This window comes from Suricata suricatta, chromosome 1, assembly GCF_006229205.1.
Source record: "Suricata suricatta isolate VVHF042 chromosome 1, meerkat_22Aug2017_6uvM2_HiC, whole genome shotgun sequence".
Classification (NCBI taxonomy): Eukaryota; Metazoa; Chordata; class Mammalia; order Carnivora; family Herpestidae; genus Suricata; species Suricata suricatta.
Genome location: NC_043700.1, coordinates 100,855,252 through 100,881,408, shown reverse-complemented (window position 1 = coordinate 100,881,408; position 26,157 = coordinate 100,855,252). Strand labels below are relative to the sequence as shown.

Sequence of the window (26,157 nt, the reverse complement as noted above, 5' to 3'; positions counted from 1 at the left end):
TCATTTTTGTTTTCTTTTTGTTTTTTTTCCTCCTCACCTCCTGCCATATTGTCCTTTTTCTCTATCTGAATTAGGCCTCTTAGTCTCTCTGCCTGGTCAATTTTTCTCCCCACCCCTGTCTTTTCTCTTTGAATATGCTCTTCTTTGAGCACTCTGCTCTTCTTTTGTAGCTGGGATTTCTGGTTTTATGCTTTTACACTGTTCTTTGTCTTTTATTGGTTTTGTTTTTGTTTTGTTTTCTTTCCTTTCAGTTTGCTTGTTTGTTTGATTTGTTTGTGTATCTGTGTGCTTTTGTTCCCTGTTTGTATATCTGCTTTTCTTACCTGGGCTACCTGAAGAAACAAGACAAAGTACGCATGGTGGAGAGTCCGAAATATCACTCTGAGTAGGGAAATAAATAACCAAAGTCTCAACAAGAGAGAAAAAGGAACACCATTAAAAAACACTTCCTGAACGGACAGGCCCTGGACAGTCTATGAACCTCCTCTAATATAGCAGTACTTGCAGGTGCAGAGCACATAGCAAGATTTTAAAACTGACAGGAGACAGAAAGCTAGCCAAAATGATGAAACAGAAGAACTCTCCTCAAGAAATTCCAGAAAAAAGTGACAGCTAAAGAAATGGTCAAAACAGATATAAGCAACATTACAAAGAATTTAGGACAATTTAAAATTAATTGCTGAGCTTGAAAAAGGGTAGAAAACATCAGAGAGGCTATTCTTCCAAAGATTATAGACCTTAAAAATACCTGTGATGAAATAAAAAATGCTATAAATGAGGTGAATAATAAAACGGAGGCGACCACTGCATGGATTGAATAGGCAAAGAATAGAATAGGTTAATTAGGAGACATAATTATAGAAAAAGAGGAAGCCAAGAAAAAGATAAATTGATCCAGGAGCGCGAAAGGAGAATTAGAGAACTGAATGATACAATCAAATGGAACAATAGCTGTATCATAGAAATTCCTGAAGAAAAAGAAAGAGAAAGGCACTGAAGGGGTACTTGAACAAATTATTACTGAGAACTTTCCCAATCTGGGGAAGGAAACAGACATTGAAATCCAAGAAGCACAGAGAACTCCCCTCAGACGTAACTTGACTCAACCTTCGGCATGACATATCATAGTGGAATTGGCAAAATATAAGAATAAAAAGAAAATTCTGAAAGCAGCTAGGGATAAAAGGGCCCTCACATACAAAGGAAAACCTATCAGACTGGTTACAGACCTATCTACTGAAACTTGGCAGGCCAGAAAGGAATGGCAGAAAATCTTGAATGTAATGAACAGAAAAAAATATGCAGTCAAGAATCCTTTATCCAACAAGCCTGTCATTCAGAATATAAGGAGAGATAAAGGCTTTCCCAAACAAAAATTGAAGGAATTCATCACCACTACACCAGCCCTACAAGACATCCTAAGGAGGATTCTATTAGGGACATGTTGCAAGGAACACAAGGTACCAGAGACACTACTACAAGCATGAATCCTACAGAGAACACAATGACTCTAAATATTGTTATTTTTAAATAATAACACTGAATGTAAATGCACTAACCATTCCACTCAAAAGAAATAAGGTATCAGAATGGATAAAAAAAAAACAAGATCCATCTATTTGCTATCTGTAAGAAACTCAATTTAGATCTGAGGACACGTTCAGATTAAAAGTAAGGGGATGGAGAAATATCTATCATGCGACTGGAAATCAAAAGAAAGCTGGAGTAGCCATACTAATATTGGACAAACCGAACTTTAAAGATAAGGCATTACCAAGAGATGAAGAAAGGCATTATAATAATTACAGGGTCTGTCCATCAGGAAAACCTAACAATTATAACTGACAATGCACCAAATTCGGAAGCACCCAAATACATAAAACAGTTTATCAAAAACAGAAACAATCTTATTGATAAAAATGTGCGAATTGCAGGGGCTTTAATACTCCACTTACAGAAAAGGATAGATCAACTAGACAGAAAATCACTAAAGAAACAATGGACCTGAATGACACATTGGAACAGATGGACTGACATATATTTAGAACCCTACATTCTGAGGCTATGGTTTTCATTTACATTCTTCTCAAGTTCACATGGTACATTCTCCAAAACAGATCACATACTGGGTCATAAAACATCCCTCAATAAACATAAAAAAATTGAGATTATATCATGCACACTTTCAGATCACAATGCTATGAAACCAAATCGATCACAGGAAAAAGTCTGGAAAACCTCAAAAACATGGAGGTTAAAGAATACTCTACCAAAGAATGAATGAGCCAGTCAGGCAATTAGAGAAGAAATTAAAGATATGGAAACCAATGAAAATGAAAATCAGCAGTCCAAACTCTTTGAGATGCGGAAAAGCAGTCCTCGGAGCAAATTACATTGCAATCCAGGCCTATTTCAAGAAACTAAACAAAGCACAAATAAAAAATCAACAACACACTGAAAGAAACTAGAAGCAGAGCATCAAGAACAGCCCAAACCCAGCAGAAGAAGATAAATAAGAAAGATGAAAGCAGAAATAAACATTATAGAATCCCAAAAAAAAAAGTTGAACAGATCAATAAAACCGAGTTAATTTTTTGGAAAAATAAACAAAATTGATAAACCTCTATCCAGGCTTCCCAAAAAGAAAAGAGAAAGCACCTAAACAGACAAAATCATGAATGAAAATATATTTATTACAACCAACCCCTCAGAAATACAAGCAATCACCAGGGAATACTATGAAAAATTATATGCCAACGAACTGGATAACCTAGAGAATGGACAAATTTCAAAACACACACACACTACGAAATTCAAATGGAAAGACTCTGAACATACCCATAACTAGTGAAGAAATTGAATCAGTTATCAAAAATCTCCCAATGGATAAAAGCCCTGGGCCAGATGGCTTCCTTGGGAAATTCTACCAGACAATTAAAGTGGAGTTAATACGCATTCTTCTCAAGCTATTCCAAAAAATATAAATGGAAGAAAAACCTCCAGACTCATTCTACGAAGGCAGCATTACTTTGGTTCCCAAACCAGAGACCAGCCAAAAAAGAAACTACAAGCCAATATCCTTGATGAATCCAGATGCAAAAATCCTTAAAGCAAATCGAATTCAACAGCATATAAAAAGTATTATCCAATATGATCATGTGAGATTCACTCCTGGTTACAGGGCTGATTCAGTATTCACAAATCCATCAATGTGATACATCATATTAACAAAAGAAAAGATAAAAAACTAAATGATCCTGTCAATTGATGAAAAAAAGCATTTGACAAAATACAGCATCATTTCTTAATAAAGACCCTCAAGAAAGTCGAGATAGAGGGAACTTACTTAAACATCCTAAAAGCCATTTATGAAAACCTAATATCATCCTAAATAGGGAAAAACAGAGCTTTCCCCCTGAGATAAGGAAAACGACAAGGATGTCCACTCTCACCACTGCGTTTGACATAGTGCTGGAAGTCCTAGCATCAGCAGTCCGACAGTAAAAGGAAATAAAAGGCATCAGAATTGGCAAAGATGAAGTCAAACTCTCACCTTTTGCAGATGTCATGCTACTCACATGGAAAACCCAACAGACTCTACCAGAAGCCTACTAGAACTGATCCATGAGTTTAGAAAAGTCACAGGGTACAAAATCAAGGTAGAGAAATTGGTTGCATTTTTATTTTTTTAAATTTTTTTGGTTGCATTTTTAGACACCAATAATGAAGGAACAGAAAGAGAACTCAAGAAATTGATCCCATTTACAATTGCACAAAAAAACCTAAAATACCTAGGAATAAACCTAACGAAAGATGGAAAATATCTGTATGATGAAAACTATAGAAAACTTATGAAGGAAATTGCAGAAGATACAAAGAAAGGAAAAACATTCCACGCTCATGGATCAGAAGAATAAATATTGTTGAAACGCCAATACTGCCAGAAGCAATCTACACATTCAATGCAATCCTAATCAAAAATTGCACCAGCATTTTTCTCAAAGCTAGGACAAATTATCCAAACATTTGTATGGAACCACAAAAGACCCCAAATAGCCAAAGTTATATTGAAGAAGAAAACCAAAATGGTTTTCCCAGACTTTAGCCTCTACTACAAAGCTGTCATCATCATGACACTATGTTATTGGCACAAACACAGACACATAGACGAATAGAATAGAATGGAGAACCCTGAACTGGGCCCATAAATGTATGGCCAATCAATTTTTGACAAAGCAGGAAAGAGTATCCAATGGAAAAAAGACAACCCCTTTAACAGATGGTGTTGGGAGAACTGGACAGCAACATGCAAAGGGTGAAACTAGACCGCTTTCTTATACCATACACAAAAATAAACTCAAAATGGGTGAAGAACCTGAATGTGAGGCAGGGAACCATCAAAACCCTCGAGGAGAAAGTAGGAAACAACCTTTTTGACCTCAGCCACAGCAATTTCTTACTCGACACATTTCCAAAGGCAAGAAAATCAAGATAAAAAAGGAACTATTGGGACCTCATCAAGATAAAAACTTCTGCACAGCAAAGGAAACAATCAACAAAATTAGTCAGCAACTGATGGAATTGGAAAAGATAGTTGCAAATGACATATTGGATAAAGGGCTATGTATGTATTCATTGTATGAATAATATGTGGAGACTTCAGATATAAAATTTGTAAATCCTACAAGTAAAGAATATAAAAAGGCAGTCAAAGATCTTAATGGGACTTTTTTCTCAGAAGATTGTTAGCCTGTAGAACCATGGGACTGGTTCCTGACTAACGGGATGTTATGACTAAATCTGACAAATACATGGAATTTCATTGCACAGGATGTTCCAGCATCTTGGTAGTAAATTGAACTACTGGGACTTCATCAAGATAAGCTTCTGCACAGTGAATAAACAACTAACAAAAATAAAAGGCAGTGTATGTAATGGGAGAATGTTTGTAAAACATCTCTGAAAAATGGCTAGTATCTAAAATTTATAAAACACTTACCAAACTCAACACCCAAAAAACAAATAATCCAGGGAAGAAATGGGAAGAAAAGATGAACAGATGTTTTTCCAGAGAAGACATTCAGATGGCCAACAGACACATGAAAAGATGCTCAATATCACTCAACATCAGGGAAATATAAATCAAAACCATAATAAGATACCATGTCACATCAGTCAGAGTAACTAAAAGTAACAACACAAGAAACAAAAGACACTGTCAAGGATGCTGAGAAGTGAAGGGTGAATTTCTTGTACTATTAGTGCCTACGCAAACTGATGCAGCCACTCTGAGATTCCTCAAAAAACTTAAATAAAACTAGACTATGATCCAACAATGGGCCTATTAGGTATGTGCCTAAAGGATAAAGACTGATTTGAAGGGCCACATCCACTCCAATTTCTACACAAGCACTATCATCAGTGCCCAGTTATGGAAAAAGCCTGAATATCCATTAACTGATGAATGGGTAAAGAAAATATATAATTTATATCAATATATACATTATTTGTAATGTTCATAAAAAGTTATTTTTTCATTTTTTCTAATTTTTATTTAAATTCAAATTAGTTAAAGTGTAATATAAACTTCAGAAATAGAATTTAGTAATTAATCACTTAGATATAGCACCTAGTGTGTACACACATACACACACACACACACACACGCACACACACGGACTATTACCCAGGAAAAAGAATGAAATCTTCCTATTTGGGAGGACATGATTGGATATAGAATATACTATGCTAAGCGAAGCAAGTTAGAGAAAGAAAAATTTCACTGATATGTAGAACTTAAGAAACAAAACATAAACATAAGGGAAGGGGGAAAAAAAGAGGAAAGCAAACCATTAATAGTCTCTTAACTACAGGACCAAACTAAGGGTTGTTGAAGGGTAGGTGGGAATGGGCTATATGGGTGATGGTTATTATAGAGGGTACTCTCTGTCATGAGCACTGGGTGCTATATCTAAGTGATTAATTACTAAACTCTACTCCTGAAGTCAATATTATACTTTAACTAATTAGAATTTAAATAAAAATTAGAAAACATGAAAAAAATGTTTATGGACATTAAAAAATAAAACCTAATCATATATATGATATATGATATATATGTATATCACATATAACATTAAAACGTTATGTTTCTCATATTTTACATACATTTATGTAACATTAAAACATAACATGGTATATAAATGTATGTTAAACATTATGTAAATATGTTATATATATATAATGTTTGTGTGTATATATATATATGTGTGTGTGTGTGAATGGCTACAATTAAAAATACAAAAACAGGTATTGGCAAGGATGTGGAGAAAAAAGAACCCTCTTTAATTGTTGTTGGGAAGAGAATTGGTGCAGCCTCTGTGGCAAACAGTATGGAGATCCCTCACAAAGTTAAAAACACAAGTGCCCTACAATCTGGCAATGCCACCAGTAGACATTTACCCCCAAATTACAAAAAATCTAATTCAAAGAGATTGATGCACCCCTATGTTTATTGCTACATTGTTTACAATAGCCAAATTATAGAAGCAGACCATGTGTCCTCCAGTAAATGAATGGATACAAAGATGGGATATGAATACACACACACACACACACACACACACACACAATGGAACTTGGCTCAGCCACAAAAAGAATGGAATCTTGCAATGGCAAGGACATGGATGGAGCTAGAGTGTATAACGCCAAGTAAAATAAGTTAAAGACAAAAAAGTATGTGATTTCACTCATATGGAATTTAAGAAACAAGAAAAAAATAAGCAAAGGAAGAAAAATAGATAGAGAAACTAAGAAACAACTCTTAGGTATGGAGAATAACCAGATAATTACCAGAGGGGAGATAGGTGGAGAGAGGAGTGAAATAGATGATTGGGAATGAGAAGTACACTTGCTGCACAAGGTGATAATGCAATTGTTGAATCACTATATCATACACCTGAAACTAATATAACACTGTATGCTAACTATATGGGAATTAAAAAAAAAAACTTCTCTTAGAAAAAGAACAATGAAAATAAAAACATGATTCTAGAAGCAAACTGCCCAGATTGACACACTTGTTCTGCTAATTGCATGTTGTTAGGCAAATTTTTTTTTTTTAGTGCTTTTTTCCATCAGTTGTTTGGGTTGCATATTTTTTAGTTATTTGTTTGATATGTAGAAGATGCTGGAGAGGATGACACTGAATAAATATGAGTGGCTCTTATTACACATTTTCTTCATCTGCCTCTGCATTTCATTTTGTTTTGTGGTGAGCATGTTACTTTTTAGAATTAAAATTAAAGAATTATAATTCTAGTTTTAGTTGATATAATTTATATTGCTAAATACATTTTTGTTAATTGTATTTATAAAATACATATTTATTCAAATAATTTAAAAATCCAAAGTATTCCAGATCATTCTATTGCTTTATTGAAGTACTCCATTTAAAATATTTATCTTTATGACCTACTCAGTGTTAAATAAATCTTATGGATTATTCTTCAACATTTCTGAGAATGGTCAGTATAATCACTGCCTTATGGTGTTCTGTCATAGGTAAACAGCCAAGATTTGGACACCTAATTCTACCAGCAAAACAGACAAACTAGCTTAATACCTTGGTCAAGTATAGGTATGAGGATGCCAAAGTCTTTGTCTCTCAAAAACCTTTTACTGACCTGATCCTCACTCTCTCACACTGATGACCATCACAGTAGGGTTTTAATGCCTGGACTTGATTTTTTAAAAATGCTCATGTTTTAGCTATATCTTTTTTTTCCTATACAAAGATAAGCCTTTGTAGAACATCATTCAGGCTAGCCTATATGAGATTTTATGTTTCCAACAAATAATTCAATTACTTGTCTATACATATCTGCTTCAGTTTGACAACGTTAGCAACTTTGCCTAAAGCTAATTGAAAGCTTTTTTCATGATGACACAAATTCTAACATCTCATATATGGCAATATATATATTAAGTATTTTTTTTAATTTATCATATTGGAAAAACTCAGCCTTTCATGGTCTCACTAGATTTCCAGTCAAATAAATGAGATTTCAAGCAACTGCTAAAGTACTATTGCCAAAAATATATTGTCAGCTTTTTGCAAAGGTGAACAAAATTAACCCTGTTATCCTCACGTAGAATAGTTTACAAAGTAATCTTATTTCTTTAGCTTTTGGCATTCACAGATACTCCATTTGAATTCATGTACCTATAGTCTAATAATTTCATAAAGATTCAAATCAATTGGCAAAATAAACCTAAGTTGTGTAAATAAGAGAAAGACGTGTTTTCAATGAATAGACAAGAAAATCTTGTTTATGATTTAAAAAATAAGTTATAACTAGGAAGGCTCCATAACCATTTGTTTTCCAATAATCTGTTTCTATTAAATTGTAATATCCTAACATAAGTATGTACGACAAGAATTTAGGCAAATGTTCGACAACTTATAAATTCTGTATGTGTGAATTAAATACAGATCTAGAAATTATGGAAAAGTTTTTCATTGAAGACTACTTTCAACACTATGCTTATAAGTTAATAAGCCCATCATTATCATGAGTAGAAAAACACCATTTTTAAAAATAATTCTGAGTGGCAGTGGCAAATGAATTGTTTATAATCTTTTCTAAAATAGAGCTTATGATGTTTTTCTCCGAATCCATTAGAGTATTTTGGAAATGTTTGTAAACCACAAACATTATCATTTTATATTCCTCATGTATTAAAACCAACCATCGTGTACTGGGAGCAATATTTTGAATCTTCAGCATTAGAGCTATTTATACAATTATGCTTTAAGAAGTAATGTTACTCTCAAGTACAAAAATATTATATTTTGGCCTCAAACTGATAGACAGGTTCACTGTACTCAATAGCAATATCCCTGAAATACGATATCTGAGCAACCATGCACAATCACAGAAATATATTATTGTCTTAATTTTGACATTTCTCCTCTTTTACAAAATTGGTGAATTATTTTGTGAACAAGATGGTATCAACATCTTTGCATTCATTTTCACCTTTTAATTCAACACTGAATCAAGATCAAAATGCTAAATTTTGACTAATAATTGTTCCCTAAATAAACTTGTTTCATGCATTTTGTTCTTGTGTGCTTTGTTCAACATCGATAGTGTTCTCAATGTTCTGTTATCTATAGAATAGCATGTAAAATGTTATTAATACAAAATGAACTTTCAGTGGCATAAAATTTCAAAAACAAAGAAAAATAATGTAGCCTTCACACACACATTCATAGAAAAGAGGGACAGCTTGCTGTAGGATGAGAGGGCTGTGGTTCCACAAATACAGGCTGATGAACTTTCGTGTGAACAGGACAAGGCATTCAACTCTTGGCTTCAACATCAGAAGGGAAAGAGAAGAGTGAAGTGGGCATCTTGTATTTCAGTTTTTCAGAAAGCTTCCCAAAGGATTGGTATTTTTCTCACTTGTGTTGATAGGGAGCTAGCATACTTTGGTTATTTAAGATTGGTGAGAAGAAAAGCATGGCAACTTGCTGCTATAGCATCAGAAAATTAGCAGTACCACAGACAGGTATCAGAGGAATGAGCTGCTAAAAAGAAAATGGCAAAACTCTATTTTGGAAATTACATGCATAAGCCCAGAGGTGTCAGTCCATAAAACCAGGAAAAGGTGATTATTTTTACAAATGCATAGAACACACACACATGAAAAAATAGGTAAACATGGCCCAAACAAAGAGATAAAATAATCCAGAAATTAACTCTAAAGAAAAGAAATGGAGATCTGTGAATCCATGAAAAATTTAATATTTTTACATTTTTACATGTTTATTTTTGAGAAAGACAGAGTGTGATCAGGGGAGGGGTAGAGAGAGAGAGAAACACAGAATATGAAGCAAAAAAAATTCAGTATTTATAAAGGAGCTAAATAATCTAAAGAAAAATCAAGTCATAAATTTTCAGGGTTTTTAAATGACGCATTATACAAGATGGACTTAAGATATCTACAGAACATTTCATCCAAAAACAGAAGAAACTTGACATTATTTCAGGTGCACATGGGACATTCTCTAGGACAGATCACGTGCTACATTTATGGAGACTTGTTTTATATCCTAAGAACACTTAAATTACTTTATGCATTTTTCCAACTACATGGTATAAAACTATCAATCAATCACAAAGTCTGAACAAAATATAAACACATGGAGGCTAAAGAACATGCTACTGAAAAATCAATAGATCAAAGAAGTCAGAAAATAAAAGTATACATGGAAATAAAAATTAAAATGCAATGGTACAAAATCACGGGGATACACAAAAGCAGTTTTAAAAGGGAAATTTATAGCCATGCAGGCCTACCTTAAGAAAGAAGGAAAATCTCAAACAAGCTATCCTTATACCTAAAGGCACTAGAAAAAGAATAAAGCTCAAGATTAGTAGAAAGAAAGAAATAATAAAGATCAGAAATAAATTAAATTAAGAATAAAAAATAGAAAAGAAATGAAACCAAGATCTGTTTAGGATACCAAATTGGTAGAGAAGGAAGGTACAGATAAAATAAGAAAAAAAAAAGAACAAAAGACACCACATAATACAAAGGATTGTTAAAGACTACAATAAAAATTTATATGCAGATGGAATGCCTGGGTGACTCAGTTGGTTAAGCACTCAACCCTTGATTTTGGCTCAGGTCATGATCTACTCGTTTGAGAGTTTATTTGAGAGTTCGAGCCCCGTGTCAGGCTCCATCCTGACAATGTGAAGCCTGCTTGGGATATTAAACTACATTTGCAAATTAATCACTATGATACGCCACATTAACATAGCATTCATCAAAATCATGATTATCTCAAATTCAGGAAGAGCAGTTGACAAAATTCAACACATGTTCACGATTAAAAAAACTCTCAAAACAGATTTAGAGGGAACATATCTCAATATAACAAAAACCATTATGAAAAACCTACAGCTAATATACATCAACTGAAAGTTTGTCCTCTAAGATCAGGAATAAGACAAGGATTTCCACCCTCAGCAGTTTTATTCAATATAGTGCTAGAAGTCCTTGCAACAGCAATGAGATTAAAAATAAACACCAAATTGGTATGAAAACATTTAAACTGATCCTATCTGCAGAAGGGATAATACTATACACAGAAAACACTAAAGACTGAACCAAATAACTATTAGCAGTAATTAATAAATTTAGTAAAATTATGCAAAATATTGGTTGTATCTTAATATACAACCAATCTCTATCTTCTCTATCTTATTAGATAGAGAAACTAAGAAAAAAATTCATTTATAATTGCACCAAAATGAATAAAATTCCTAATTTATCTAAAGAGTGAAAAACCTGTACTTGACTCAAAACCAAAAAACACTGTGAATGAAATGAAAGACAACAGAAATATAACAGCAGTTCTCATTCATGGATTCGAAATATATTGTAAAATGTCTATTTCACCCAACTCAAGCTATAGATTAAGTTCGATCCCTATCAAAATATCAAAAGAATATTTCGAAGAACTAAAATAATCTTAAAAGATATATGGAATCATAAAAGACCTCATAAAGCCAAAACAAACTTGAAACAAACTAAAAAAAGAACAAAGCTGGAGGTATCAGAATCCAAATCTTAAGATATACTACAAAGCTATAGTAATAAAAGCACTATGGTAGTGGGGCACATTGGTGGCCCAGTCAGTTAAGTGTCCAACTTCAGCTCAGGTCATGATCTCGGTTAGTTAGTTCAGGTCCCATATCGGGCTACAGGCCAACAGCTCAGAGCCTGAATGAAGCCTGCTTCAGATTCTGCGTCTCCTTCTCTCTCTGTCCCTCCCCTATTTGTGTTCAGTCTCCCTTTCAAAAATAAACATTAAACAAAAACAAAAACAAAACAAAACACACATACACACACTAAGGTAGTGGCAAAAAATGGACATAAGTCACTGGAACCAAATAGAGAGTCCAGACTCATGCTTATATGGTCAATCTATGACAAAAGAGGCAAAAATACAATAGAGAAAAGTTTTTCTCATAAATAAATGTGGTTCTAGGAGAACTAGAAACCTACATTTAGAAACATGAAAGTGGAGCACTTTGTTACACCACACACAAAAATAAACTTGAAATGGACCAAAGACCTAAATGTGAGATCTGAAACAAATGCATAGAAAAAAAAAACATAGGCAGTTATCTCTTGGAATTAGGTGTTAGCAACACTTCTGTAGATAAGTTTCCTCAAGGAAGGGAAACAAAAGAAAACACAAACTACTGGGATAAAAATCAATAAAGTTACTGCACAGAAAAGGAAACAATCAATAAAATAAAAGGCAATCTACTGAATGGGAAAAGATATTTGTAAATGATATAACCCATAAGGAGTTAATATCCAAAATACATAAAGAACTTGCATAACTACACACACACACACACACACACACACACACACACACACTCACACACCATCTTACTAAAAAACGGCAGGGACACCTGATGGTTTACTCAGTTAAGCATCCAGTTTCGGCTCAGGTCAGTCTCAGGGCTTATGAGTTTGAGTCCCATATCATGCTCTGTGCCAATAACACAAAGCCTGCTCTGCCTCTGATCCTGACTCCCTCTCTGTCCACCCCCCTACCCCGAACCCTGATATCCTTATATCCATCTCTTTCTAATAAATATTTTTAAAATGGGAAAAAGATATGTTTTTCTAAAGAAAACATACAGGTGGCCAAATGATCCATGAAAAGATTCTCAACATCACTAATCATCCAGGAAATGCAAATCAATGATAAATAACCTTAAACCTGTCAAAATGGCTAGGATCAATATAAGCAACCAAGCCAAAGAGTAAGAAAAATAAAAGTGAGAAGAGGTGAAGGGAATGCACTAACACTATTAAGCATAACAATATTTGCATTATAGGTATTTCAGAAGGTGAAGAGAAAGAGAAGAGAGCAGATAAATTATTAGAAAAGAAGAGCTGAAAATTTCCCTAATCTGGGGAAGGAACCAGATGTTCAAGTCCAGGAATCAGAGTCCCAACGAGATGAATGTAAGGAGGTCTACTCTGAGATACATAATGATTAAAATGACAAAGTGGTGATCAAGCGAGAATTTTAAAAGCAGTAGAAGAAGGCAGTTATAAATGAAACCCCATAAGGCTATCAGTTTATTTTTCAGCAGAAACCTTGCAAGCCCAGAAGAGAATGGCAGGACATATTCTAAATGCTGAAAGAAAAAAACTATACAACCTATAATATTCTACCTAGAAAAGTCATCATTGTGACTTAAGAGATTAAAAAATTCCCAAAGTTAAAGACTTTATCATCACCAAGCTAGGATTACAAGAAATGTTAAAGAATTCATGAAGTATAAAGAATAGGCCAAATTTAGGGAAAAATGATAGAAAATGTTTCTCTGGTGAAAGCATATAATTAAGATAAGTTAATCACTTGAGAAGTCAGTATTGAGGTTAAAACTAAGCAAGTAATAAAATGAAAAAAAACTAATCAAGGGATACACAAAATAAAACCATGTAATTATGATAGGACATCACATACATAAGATATCAAGAAATAAAAATTTACTGTTGTAGGATGTATTCAAACCTAAGTGACTATCAACACAGATTGCTACACACATAGATCTATTAACCCAAAAATAACTGCAAATCAAAAACCTTCATATAGAGAAAAAAATCCAAGAATTATACTAACAGCAGCCATCAAACCACCACAAAGGAAGAGAGCAAGAGAAGAAGAAAAGAACAGAGAACTACACACACACACACACACACACACACACACACACAACTAAAAATAAAAAAAATGTCAGTAAGTACATACCTGTTGTATAAGACTCAAAGCCAATGGTGAGCAACAACTCAGCAGGACCAAAGAAATGACCTAGGATAGCAATTGAGACCTACATTTATTAGAAATTACATATGGGGAGTTGAGAATCTATGAGACAAAGCATCCACTGCTATAAACCACATAGCAGCATTTATTGTGTAATAACTGGCCTGGTAACTATCTATAGCCTTTTAATTCCTTGTTGGCCCAAGTTCCAAGATTAAGTCCCCTCATCCATTCTTCATTACAAAGGAGATACTCTAGTTGGCCACCGCCAGAGCCCCTGACCTTGAATGCTGAACCATAGGTTTTTCTATAGACCCTGCTTGATGGGAATACAGAGAGAAGACAGAGCTGTACATTTTCAAGATGATGATTAGCAAGGGTATTCAGAGTGGTTATGTACAAACCAGCCATCCAGGATGTACCATAGAACTATTGATAACTATTGTAAATATAAATGGACTAAGTGCTCTAATCTAACAAAATTGGTGTCTAAATAGATACTAAAACCAGGGCCATTGATATGCTGTCTGCAAGACACTCACTTCAGACCTTAAGGAACATATAGCCTGAAAGTGTAGGGATGGAAAAGTAGATACCATGCAAATGAAAATTAAAAATAAAAAAGCAAGGGTAACACTACTTATATCATACAAAATATACTTTAAAATAATGACAATAGCAAGAGTCAAGAAGGGCACTACATAATAATAAATCAATCAATGCAACCAGAGTTATCTAACAATTGTAAAAATCTCAGAATCCAATATAGGAACATGTACATTCATTAAGTAAATATTAACAGACATAAAGAGAGAAACAGACAGTAATACACTAAGAGTAAGGGACTTGAATATCCCACTTACATCAATGGATAAACCATCAATATAGCATATCAACAAGGAAAGAGTGGCTTTGATTAACATCTTAGACAACACGGACATTACAAATCTACACAGAACATTCCAAACAAAAACAGTGGAATGCATATTTTTTCAAGTGCACATGGAGCACTCTCTAGGTTAGATCACATGTTATGCCACAAACAAATCTCAATATATTTAGGATTACTAAAATCATATCAAGTATACTTTCTGATGATAATCATAAAACTAGAAATTACAATAAAAGTATCTGGAAAAATTCATAAATATATGGAACTTAAACAATATATTTCTAAACATTGAGTGAGTCAACAAAACAAAATCAAAGAGGAAATAAAAAAATACATGAAGATATATGAAAATAAAAATATACTGGCCCCAAATCTCTGGAATCCAGCAACAGAATTCTAAGAGGGGAATTTATAGTGATATAAGTGTATTTCAAGAAAAAAGAATAACCTCCAACAATCTCATCTTAAACCTAAAGGAAGTGAAAAAAAGGACAAATCCCAGAGCTAGTAGAAGGAAGGAAATAATGAAGATTAGAGTAGAAATAGAGAGATCAAAAGAAATGATCAATAAAAGTAATACCTGTTTCTTTGAAAAGATAAAATTATTAAGGTCAGATCCGTCAAGAAAAGGAGAGAAGACTCAAAAGCAGAGATGGAGAAGAAATAATCAACACCAAAGAAATTTAAAGGAATAAAATACAATATTATAAAAAAACTAGATGGCAACAAATTGGATAACCTTTAAGAAATTGATAAATCCCTAGAAACATAGTTTCCTAAAACAGAATTAGAAATAAATAGAAAATATGAATAGACTGATTACTAGTAATGAAATTAAATCACTAATAAAACAAACTACCAACAGACAGAAGTTCAGGACCAGTTGGCTTCACAAGCAAATCTAACAAACATTTAAAGAAGAGTTAGTATCTATTCTTTTCAAACTGTTCAAGAAAAACAGTTAGAGCAAGAAAACCCCAAATTTATTCTATGATGCCAGTATTACCTTGATGCCAAAACCAGGCAAAGATACCACAAAGAAAAGAAAGCCCATGGGCCAATAGATCTAATGGAAATAGATGGAAAAATCCTCAAAAAAAAAAATTGTTGGCAAACATCAATATACTAAAAAGATCATTCACCATGATCAAAAGGGATTTATTCCAGAGACACAAGGGTGGTTCAATATTTACAAATTGATCAGCATCAACAGACCATGCTACATTAACACAACAAAGATAAAAATCATATGATAATCTCCATTGCCATAAAAGCATGTCAAAATTCCCTATCGGTTCATGATAAAAACAATATCAACAAAGTGGATTTAGAGTGAACATACTTCAACATAACAAAGACTATATATGAAAATGAACAATTAACATCATTGTTAATAGTGAAAAACTGAAAGCTTTTCCTGAGGTCAGAAATAAGAAACACATATCTACTTTTACTACTGTTATTCAATATTGTACTGGAAGTCTAGGTACAGCAATCAGACAAGATAAAATCATCCACTTTGGCAAAGAATTAAAAGTGTCACTATTTGCAGATGACAGGATACTAACCCTAAAGAATTCACCAAAAATATATGAGAACTGATTAATGAAATCAGTAAATTTGCAGAATATAAATTATGTAGAAATGAGTTGCATTTCTTTGGACTAATAATAGGGTACCAGAAACCCAAAGTAAACAAACAGCCACATTTACAATTGCACCAAAAAGAACTGAACATCCAGGAATAAGTTTAACAAAGGAGGTAAAAGACCTATATACTAAAATGTGTAAGACACTGATGACAAAAATTGAGGATGACAGAAACAAATTGAAATATATACCCTGTTCATTAAGGAGAATATTGTTAAAATATCCATACTACACAAAGCAATCTATGAATTAAATGCAATACCATCAAAATACAATATCCTTTTTCACAGCACTAGAATAATCCCAAAATTTCTATGGGATCACAAAAGAGGTGGAATAGCCAAAGCAATCTTGACATAGCACCCCATGTTCCTCTGTAAATGGGATTTGAAAAGATGGGCTGTATAAACATAATGAGATATTAGTTTAACCATAAAAAATGAGATATTGCTATTTGAGACACGGATAGACCTACAGTGTGTTACACTAAATTAGTCAGACGGAGAAAGAAAAATACCATACAATTTTACTTATATGTGGAATTCACAGAACAAAACAGACTCGTAAGTACAGAGAACAACCTGGTGGCTATCAGAGAAGAGACAGATAGGAAGATGGGTAAAATGGGCAAAAAAGATTAAGGGGTGCAAACCTCCTCTACAGAGGAAGAGCAGTCCTCTGCTTTGTTCTTCAGACTTGCCTATGATTTGCTGTAACTTGGTTGTCCTGAATTGCAGTTCTCCACTGTTCCTAAATAAACTAATTTTCACTAGTGAAATAACTGACAGTTTTATTTATATGGTTAACAATAGAAATAAAATATGGGAGTATAACGTGTTTAATGTACCATATCTAAAGGACTGACTATAGAAGAGATTTGAGGTTTAAAAAAAAAACAAAATAACTCAAGAGAAGAAAATATAACTGTATTTTGAAAGAGTTCATGGTAGGTTTTGATGAAAGTCACAATGGGGTCACGTTTAAAAATATAAATCAAGCACCAACTCAGCTGGCACTAGTCCTGTTGGCTTCAGGTCCCCTCCCATAGAGGATAGGGAGCACACAAAACTTACTAACACCACGTATCCTGCCTCTTGAACTTTGGGGGTTCCAAATCCTCCAGCCCACCTTGCCTCAGTCCCTATGACTGTGGTCCCCTCTACAGAGAGCTTGCACACAGACTTTGCTAATGTCACATCCTGTTTTCATAAGCTTCTGTAAATCTTCCTCTTCTAATAAGCTCTCCATCAGAGCCCATCCAAAGCCGTATAAGCCTGGCAGTGTGCATGCAGCCCCAATAGGGGTCAGCGTTATCCAAAGTGGCTCCCCCTCAAACCCCCGGGGAGACAGGAAGATAACCAGATACTAGTCAGGCTGCAGTCCCAGCAGTGGGTTGGAGGCAGATGTCTGGTCTGAGTGCAAGCCCCACCCACCAAAAAATATGAGCTTTAGGGGCGGGGGTGGGGGGAAACCCAGTAATTGGGTGGTATTACATCTCTGCACCTGTCTGATGTCACTCAATTCAAGCCCAAGTGGCCCTAGCCTGGCCCACTAACAGCACAAGGACCAAGCACTACCTACAACAGGGAAGGAGGACCATTACAAACCAATGATCAAAGGAAAAAATGGTTTGGCCACATAAAGGTGCATATAATACATATAGGAGACAACCCTAAAATTTCAGGTTCAAATGAACAGGGACACTGTCCTGCAGGACACAAAACACCTCTTCTTCATAAAGACATTACTTTCAAATAAAGGAGACATAGCTAACTTTACTAACAGAGAGAAACAGACACAGAGAGTTAGACAAAATGAAGAGACAGAGGAATGTGTTCCAAGTGAAAGAACAGGACAAAATCACAGCAAGAGACCTAAGTGAAACAGAGAAAAGCAAGACACCTGATGGAGAATTTAAAGTAATAATCATAAAGATATTCACTGGACTTGAGAAAAGAATAGAGGATCTCAGTGAGACTGTTAAGAAAATAAACATAGAACAGAACCAGAGATGAAGAACTCAATCAAAGAAATTAACCATACACTAGAGGAAATAAATACTGGGGTAGAGAAAGAATTGATCAATAACCTGGAGGACAGAGTAATGGAAGGCAATCAAGTTGAACAGGTAAAAAGGAAAAAAAAATACAGTGAAAACAGACTTAGGGAATTTAGTAACACGATCAGGTTTAATAACATTTTCATTATAGAGATCCCAGGAGAAGAGAGAAAATCCAGTAAATAATTTACTTGAATCAGTAATCACTGAAAACTTCCCAAATCTGGGGAAGAAAAGAGAAATCCAGATCCAGGAGTCACAGAGAGCCCCAAAAAATTAACCCAAGAAACTCTACCCAAAGACACAGTAATTAAAATGACAAAAAGTCGTGATAAAGAGAGAATTTTACAACCAGGAAGAGAGAAAAAAAACAGTTATATACAAAAGAAACAATATGAGCTGATCTTTCAGCAGAAATTTGCAAGGCATGAAGGGGTGGCATGATATATTCAAGTGCTGAAAGAAAAATATCTGGAGCCAAGAATATTCAATTTACAGGGCTATTTAGAAGAGAAGGCGAGAGAGTTTTCCAGAAAAACAAAAGCTAAAGGAATTCATGACCATTAAATGAGCCCTATAAGAAATGTTAAAAGGGACTCCTTGAGTGGAAAGGAAAGACAATAATAAGAAAAGTAGGAAGCACAAAAGCAGTTAAACAAGTATATCTACAAAAATCAGCTAAATGACTCAAAATGCAAAAGGTTGTGAAGTTTACAGCATATGCCTAAAACATGGGGGCAAACAGGAATAAAGAATGTGTTCAAACTTAAGTGACCATTAACGTAATATAGAGTGCTATATGCAGAAGTAGTAGCCACAAGTCAAAAACCAGTAATAGATATGCAAAAAAATAAATACAAAGGAAGTCAAGTATATCACTAAAAGTCAACTAAACATGAGAGAATAAGAGAAAAAAGAAACTGGGGAGAATTTCAAAACATAACAATGAAACAAAGTAGCTAAGTGGCAATAACTGCATACCTATTGATAATTACTTTGGATATAAGTGGACTAAATGCTCCAAAGACATAGGGTGACAGAGTGGATTTAAAAAATGACCCACTTCTATGCTGCCTGTGGGAGATGCATTTCAGACCTAAGGACACTTGCAGATTGAAAATGAGGAGATAAAAGACATTTATCTTGCAAAATGGATGTCAATAGAAACCCAAGGTAGCAATGCTTATATCAGAGAATATAGACTTTAAAATAAAGACTATAAAAAGAGACAAAGAAATACACTATATAATAATAAAGAAAATATAATTGTAAATATATATGCACCCAACATGAAAGCATCCAAATATATAAAAGTTAATAAACATAAAAGAAGTAATCAATAGTATTATAAGTACTATTAAGTAAGGGGACTTTAACAACCCACTTATGTCAATGGGCAGATCATCTAAACAGAAAATCAACAAGGAAAGAGTGGCTTTGAAAGACACATTAGACCAGAGAGATAATAGATATATTCAGAACATTCCATCCCAAAATAGAATACACATTCTTTTTAAGTGTATATGGAACATTCTCCAGAATAGATCACATATGAGGCCACAAAACAAGTATCAAAAAAGTGTTAAAGATTGAAGTCCTATTGTGCATCTTTTCTGATCATAATACTATGAAACTAGAAATCAACCCCAAGAAAAAAATCTGGAAAGAGTACAATTACATGGAGGTTAAAAACATGCTACTAAATAATGAATGGGTAAGAAATCAAATAATAAAAAAAAAGAGACAAATAAAAAAAATAGTTCAAAATCTTTGGGATGCAGTAAAAAGCAGCTCTATAAATAGGGAAGTTTATAGCAATACAGGTCCATTTCAAGCAGCTATTTTCAGATTAACTAAGGGAACTAAAAGAAGAACAAACAAAACCCAAAAACAGTAGAAGGAAGGAAATTATAAAGATCAGAGTAGAAATAAATAAAAAAGAAACTAAAAACAAAATAGAACAGATCAATGAAACCAGGAGATGTTTCTTTGAAAAGGACTCAAACAAAATCAAAAATGAAAGAGGAGAAACAACACCGAAATGCATAGAACTGTAAGAGAATATAATGAAAACTTATATGCCAATGAATTGGACAACCTAGAATAGGTAAATTTTTAGAAACCTAACACCTACCAAAACTGAATCAAGAGAGAAACAATTTAAACAAACGAATTATCAAAAATGAAATGGAATTATCATCAAAAAACTCCCAACAAAAATACAGGCCCAGATAGCTTTACAGGTGAGTTACTCCAAACATTTAAAGTCTATACCTATTTTTTTTCAAATTATTTCAGAAAACATAAGAGGATGGAAAATTTTCAAATTCATTCTATGAGGCAGCATTATATTGATACCAAAACCAGATAAAGACACTACAGAAAATTTAAAAAAGTAGAATTATAGGCCACAATCTGATAAACACAGATGTCAAAAATCCTCAGGAAAATATTAGCAAACTGAATCCAACAATACATTAAAAACATCATTCCCCACAATCAAGTTGGATGTATTTCCAGTATGAAAGAATGGTTCATTATTCACAAATAAATCAATGTGATACATCACATCAATAAAAGGATAAAAAATATGATTTCAATCAATACAAAAAAAGCATGTTGACAAAGTACAACATCTACTCATGACAAAAACCTCAAAAAACTAGGTTTGGCGTGAACATACCTCAACATAATAAAGGCCACATATGAAAACCTCACAGCTAACCTCATCCTTAATAGGAAAATACTGAAAGCTTTTCCTGTAAGGTCAGTAAGAAGACAAGGATGGCCACTCTCACCACTTTTATTCAACATAGTACTGAAAGTCCTAGCCATAGGAATCAGAAAACAAAAAGAAATAAAACATACCCAAATTGGTAAGGAAGAAATAAAATTTTACTATTTGGAGATGATATGGTACTATATATACCACCTCCAAACACCACCCCCTGCCCCGCAAACTCAACAAAACCTCCTAGAACTGATCAACGAATTCAGTACAGTTGTAAGTTACCAAATCAATGTACCAAAATCTGTTGCGTTTCTACACATTAATAATGAAGTGGCAGAAAGAGAAATTGAGAGATCAATCCCATTTACAATTAAATGAAAAATAATAAAATACCTAGGCATAAACACCCCAATGAGGTGAATGACCAATACTCTGAGTATTATAAAACATGAATAAAAGATATTTTAGAAGACAAAGAATTGGAAAGACGTTCAATGCTCATGGATTGGGAGAATATTGTTAAAATGTCTACTACCCAAAACAATCTATACATGTAATGCAATCCCTATCAAAATGCCAACAACATTTTTCACAGACCTAGAACAAACAATTCTAAAATTTGTATGGAACTATGGAAGACTCTCAATGGCCAAAGCAATCTTGAAAAAGAATAGCAAAGTTGGAGGCACCACAATTCTGGAATTTAAGTTATATTACAAAGCAATAGTTATCAAAATAGTATGGTACTTGCATAAAAATTAGACACATAGATCAATGGAACAAAATTTAAAATCCAGAAATAAATTCACAGCTATATGATCACTTAACCATTGACAAAGCAAGAAAGAATATCCAATCAGAAAAAGATGGTCTCTTTAGCAAATGGTGTTGGGAAAACTGGACAGAAACATGCAAAAGAATAAAACTAGACTATTTTGTTCACTATACACAAAAATATATTCAAAATGAGTTAGGGGCCTAAATGTGAGAACTGAAACCATAAAAATCCCAGAAGACAGCACTGGCAGTAATTTCTCTGACATTGGTTGTAGCAACATCCTTCTAGAGAAGTCTCTTGAAGCATAGAAAACAAAAGCAAAAATAAACTGTTGGAATTATATCAAATAAAAAGCTCCTGAAAAGCAAAGGAAATAATCAACAACAAGAAAAAACCATAATCAACAAAACTAAAAGACAACCTACAGAATGGGAGAAGATATTTGCAAATGATAATGAGTAGTATTGAATAAAGGACTAGTATTCAAAATATATAAAGAACTTATATATCACCAAAACCCATAAGTACAATTTAAAAATGGGCAGAAGATCTAAATAAAAAATTCTTCAAAGATATAGAGATGGACAATAGACACAATCAAAACATGCTCAAATCACTGATCATTAAGGAAACACAAATCAAAACCACAATAATATTTAATACCTGTCAGAATGGCTAAAATAAACACAAGATTCTACTTGCTACAAAGAAAATCATGAGAGGCAGCAGAAATAGTGGCAGGATGAGCCCAATGAGTCCAGTGGTTCCAACAGTCCTACTTCACATTCTACTACCATACAGAGTAGACACTAGTTTAAACAACTGTGAAGGTGCTCCTGGTAGCATATCTGAAAAATCAAGGACTGTATCTGTGGCTGCCATCCTGTAACTCCACAAATGACAGAAATAAGCATTTCAAGAAAGGGTGAAATAAATATCCCAAAGGAGGTATCAGATCCAGTTGTCACTTAGCCCAGTCCATCAGTTTCTTGGCTCCATGCTTCTCAAAGTGAAGGAAAAACTCCTGGGTTGACCAAATCAAAGAACAGATGTTTTCATGTGAAGAAACTTAGTCTTACAGAGTTTGACTGCTGATGTGGAAATTTGTTTTGTGGACTTCAGCATTACTCTGACAAGCAAAACTGTCCAAATGATTACAAAGCAAAAGCTGCAGCAAAAATCAGAAAAGAGAATCCAGTTGTTGCAGCTGAAGAAACCCAAAGAATATAAATTCCGACTTGTGAAGAGACTAAAACTTTGTTTTTATTTTAATATATCATAGGAAAACATTAAAGAGCAGAAGAGGCAACATGTTCTTTGGAAGAGGAGGAAAGCTATAAAGAAGATCAGACCATTCCATGAAACCAGTATTTGTTGTCATAGAGAAGCCTGGCTAATTGGTTTTCTAAAAACTGAAATAAGACATTCTGGGAAAGATAAACATCACAACTAGTTTTCATGAGTAAAGTCATCAAGGCAACAGGGTCTTGAGCTATTTTTGAAGCTTATTGTGCGGGCCCGCACCAGAAGATATCTGCATTACTCATTGCTAAAAACGTTGTATAGCACAGAACTCCACAAGGATCAATTTGTTTACAAAAAGAAATTAAAACTACATTTGGTGTTTACATTCAGCATCTTTGTTGAATAACATTCATCTGGGTTTTAAAGTGTAAATGTATCTGAAAATTTAATTTTTCATGAGCCTCTATTATTGAATGTTTTGGTTTAAGAAAGGATGCTTAAAGCTGATTACCAGAGGTGACATGGGTGGCGGTATGGGTGAAATAGGTGAAAGGGATTAAGAGTATACTTATCATGGGGCACCTGGGTGGTTCAGTCAGTTGAGCGGCCGACTTTGGCTCAGGTCATGATCTCACGGTTTGTGGGTTCGAGTCTCGTGTCAGGCTCTGTGCTGATAGCTAGCTCAGAGCCTGGAGCCTGCTTCAGATTCTATATCTCCCTCTCTCTGACCCTCCCCTGCTGGCGCTGTCTGTCTCAAAAAAAAAAAAGAAAAAAAACATTTAAAAAATTTTTTAAAAGTATACTTATCAGGATAAGCATTATATAATGTATAGAATTGTTGAATCTCTATCTTTTATACCTGAAACCAATATAATAATGTATATTAATTATATTGGAATTGAAAGGAAAGAAGGAAAGATGAATAAAAGAGTAAAAAAATAGAAATCAAGGTATAGAATGTCAAAAAATCTCTGAAAATGAAAGTTATTAACTGAAGTAAGCAGACATTGGGCTGTTGGTAGAATTAAGTTCCATCCACTACGGAAAACAATACGGAGATTACCTCAGAATTAAAAGCAAAACTACTACATGGTCCACCAATCCCACTTTAAAATAATGGAAAAAAAAAAGACATTGAAGATAATATTTGTATATTGTTCACTGAAGCAGTATACTAATTGCCAGAGTAGTTAGAAAACCTAAATACTCATTAACAAATGAATGGATAAAGAAAATGTGATAAATACATACAATGGACTCTCATTTAGCCTTAAAAAGAAAGAATATGTTGTGATATGTGACAGCATGGTTGAATCCAGAGAACATTCTGCTAAGTGAAAAGCAAAACTTGCATTAGTTCTCTAAAATAGTTAAGCTCATAGGAGCAGAGAACAGAATAGTGGTCGTGAGGGCCTAGAAAGAAATGAGCAGTTGCTTTACAAGGGGTATGAAGTTTCAGTTATATAAGATGAATCGTTTTAGTGATCTCTGTTAAAACATTGTGCATAGAGTTAAAATATTGAGTGTATAATCCAGTATTGTGAGCATGTATTTCATTTTAAGTGCCTTATTAAAAAAAGATCAAAATTATTCTCTGGATGGTAGTGAACTCAGTGCTATTATAACTAATTATCGAACTCCAGACTCCTTGCATTATTATGCGATGCCCATGTGATATTTTGCAAATATAACTGTAATTTGATAAGTCTCTTAACCTTCACAATTTTACAATTAAGTTTTCCTAAAATTCCAGTTGATATTTTACATCTGAATTATAATTATCCCTATTATCTCTGTCAATAGTAACATGTAACATACTAGAAGCTTCTCTACAGAGTTGCCTGAAAAGGTATTTTAGAGTTAGGTGGTTCATAAAGAAGTACATTGACAATTATGTTATAGTCACATATTTGCACTGTATCCCCATGTTTTGAAACTCAACAAGAAATATATTAATGAACATCTGCTTGAAACACCATAACTATATTTCTTCCTAAGTTTTGATATTTCCTATTTTTATTTACAGGTCTTCTTCAATGTTAGTGTCCTCAGAAGTAGCATTTTATGCTCATCTTTCAATTTTTCTTGTATTTTACCCATGGTTAAAAGCTCATCCTTTAAAGGGATAATACACAGGCCCTGGTATTGTTATGAATTAACCCTAAATTATTAGTGGGACATAATTGAAAATTATCAGCATACATATTTCCTCCTCCAAATCTGTCAGTGATCTGACACACTGTAGTATGTACAATAGTTTCCTTCTAAAATCATAAGAAAACATTAACTATGTACATTGATATAGATGAAATCTAAATATACTTAATAATTCTAGCTAGAATTTAATATTCTGATACATATAATTTATTTAAATTATCCAGGAGGTTAGTTTTTATTCACAGGTAACAGGAAATCATTTTTGGCTGAAAACTTGTTCTACACCAGGATTGTAAGATTTTTCCAGCTGGCATAGTAAAGAATACATTTCCATATAGTGAGTTCATTATGACTAATTTTACAGCCTACTGGTAGATTTATAGCACACTAACTGAATGGTTTTGATAATTCTCAATTTTAAAACATGTGATAGAAATCACTAACAGAAAATTTCACTCTAAATTTTTATAACAACCTGTTATATGGAACCAGAAAAGATCCCGAATGGGTTCTAGTGCTCTCATCATCAGGTTGAGGTAGAACATGAGGAGCCTTACTGAAGGCTTTAGATCTGATAATTGACTCAATCTAAAATAAAGTAATGGTTTATGGGTTGAGAATTTAAATTATAGCTTCCTGGGAAAAGGCACGAGAAAATCAAATTCCGATTTACTGAGATTCCAGAAAAGCAGACTGAGATTCAAGGACTGAGCCTAATTTTTGTGTAGGAAAGTAGAGAGCTAATAAAAAAAAAATCTCAGATTAAGGCCTT

General features: G+C 33.7%; 1 pseudogene; it reads left to right on the top strand.

The window, feature by feature from the left end:
- The first annotated feature begins 21,387 nt into the window (after positions 1–21,387).
- Positions 21,388–23,213, top strand: LOC115301396 (annotated as a pseudogene).
- The last annotated feature ends 2,944 nt before the right edge of the window (positions 23,214–26,157 follow it).